The 1,992-nt window shown below is 30.0% G+C and overlaps 1 long non-coding RNA gene across 1 annotated transcript; it reads left to right on the top strand.

The window, feature by feature from the left end:
- The first annotated feature begins 339 nt into the window (after nucleotides 1–339).
- Nucleotides 340–1,145, top strand: LOC109591864 (uncharacterized). The gene is made up of 3 exons (XR_002190047.1): nucleotides 340–381; nucleotides 850–931; nucleotides 1,007–1,145. It is a non-coding gene; the product is annotated as an uncharacterized LOC109591864 (long non-coding RNA).
- Nucleotides 1,146–1,992: the final 847 nt, after the last annotated feature.

The following is a 1,992-nucleotide window of genomic DNA, read 5'->3' on the forward strand; positions in this document are numbered from 1 at the left end:
CTGTAGATGAACACTGTAGTACTGGCTGTACTGGGTATGGTGTGTGTGTGCGGTGGTTATTGGTGGACACCTGGTGGGTATAGGAAACCTTTAACAGAATAATAATTATAATAATAATGGGCTGGTAATATGGAGGAAGCAATACAATGTACACACACACACACACACACACACACACACGCACACACACACACACACACACGCACACACACACACACACACACACACACACACTTAGGGATATTCATGTACATGTAGTTGTAAAGTCCCAATTGGTACAAGCCTGTGGGTCCACACTACCTGTCCTTCAGTGATTAATTATTTGTTTGTTTATTTGTAGAATTATTGCAATACAAAGATTATGACATTGAACATCAGCAGGTCAGCTACATGTAGTTTATTCTCTAATGTATTGCTAATTTCTTAAAATGGCCGTAACTTGAAAATTTTTTGTTGGAATCGACTCAAACTTTCTACACAGCATAAGGACATCAATATGTATTAGAAAATGTGATAAAAATTTGGGGTGATTTCGGAGCCACTTTTTGGAAAAAACCATGGGCTATAGCCTTGGGTATTTTTCAAAAATTGGCCGATTTTTTAAAATAGCTGTAACTTAAAAATTTTTTGTCGGAATCGACTCAAACTTTCTACACGGCATAAGGACATCAATATGTATCAGAAAATGTGATAAAAATTTGGGGTGATTTCGGAGCCACTTTTTGGAAAAAATCATGCATGATTTTTTCCAAAAAATGGCTTTGGTATTTTTCACAACTTATTATTACTATTATTATTATTATTATTATTATTATTATTATTACTATTGCATGTGGATCCATTAATTAGAAGTTGGATGAACACACCAAGTCAATGAGCTTGTCCCAGTACAATGACTTTACTCAGTCAAGGAGAGCATCATTTGTTAACAGTACGTCAACCGGCTCAATTAATGTATTAATAATTAGCTCCACCCACATTAATAACTAGCTCCTCCTACCTTTAGAGAAAAAGTTCAAAGATTGGTTGTGTCTCCAGTCATTGGTTGCTGATGTTAAAGTTCATGAGATTGTCATTGAGTTATTAGCTTACATAGCCTACAGAGCAGTGCAAAGTGTAAGTATCTTTTCTATTTAAAGCACTGTTACTATTTATAGTATATCGTTTCTATTTAAAGCACTGTTACTATTTATAGTATATTGTTTCTACTTAAAGCACTGTTACTATTTATAGTATATCGTTTCTATTTAAAGCACTGTTACTATTTATAGTATATTGTTTCTATTTAAAGCACTGTTACTATTTATAGTATATCGTTTCTATTTAAAGCACTGTTACTATTTATAGTATATCGTTTCTATTTAAAGCACTGTTACTATTTATAGTATATTGTTTCTATTTGAAGCAATGTTACGATTTATAGTATATCGTTTCTATTTAAAGCACTGTTACTATTTATAGTATATCGTTTCTATTTAAAGCACGGTTACTATTTATAGTATATTGTTTCTATTTAAAGCACTGTTACTATTTATAGTATATTGTTTCTATTTAAAGCACTGTTACTATTTATAGTATATTGTTTCTATTTAAAGCACTGTTACTATTTATAGTATATCATTTTTATTTGAAGCACTGTTACTTTTTATAGTATATCATTTCTATTTAAAGCACTGTTACTATTTATAGTATATTGTTTCTATTTAAAGCACTGTTACTATTTATAGCATACCATTTTTATTTGAAGCACTGCTACTATTTATAGTATATCATTTCTATTTAAAGCACTGTTACTATTTATAGTATATTGTTTCTATTTAAAGCACTGTTACGATTTATAGTAAATCATTTCTATTTAAAGCACTGTTACTATTTATAGTATATCGTTTCTATTTAAAGCACGGTTACTATTTATAGTATATTGTTTCTATTTAAAGCACTGTTACTATTTATAGTATATCATTTCTATTTAAAGCACTGTTACTATTTATA

The sequence above is a fragment of the Amphimedon queenslandica genome, unplaced genomic scaffold (genome assembly GCF_000090795.2).
Source record: "Amphimedon queenslandica unplaced genomic scaffold, v1.1 AMPQUscaffold_7015_Cont21030, whole genome shotgun sequence".
Lineage (NCBI taxonomy): Eukaryota > Metazoa > Porifera > Demospongiae > Haplosclerida > Niphatidae > Amphimedon > Amphimedon queenslandica.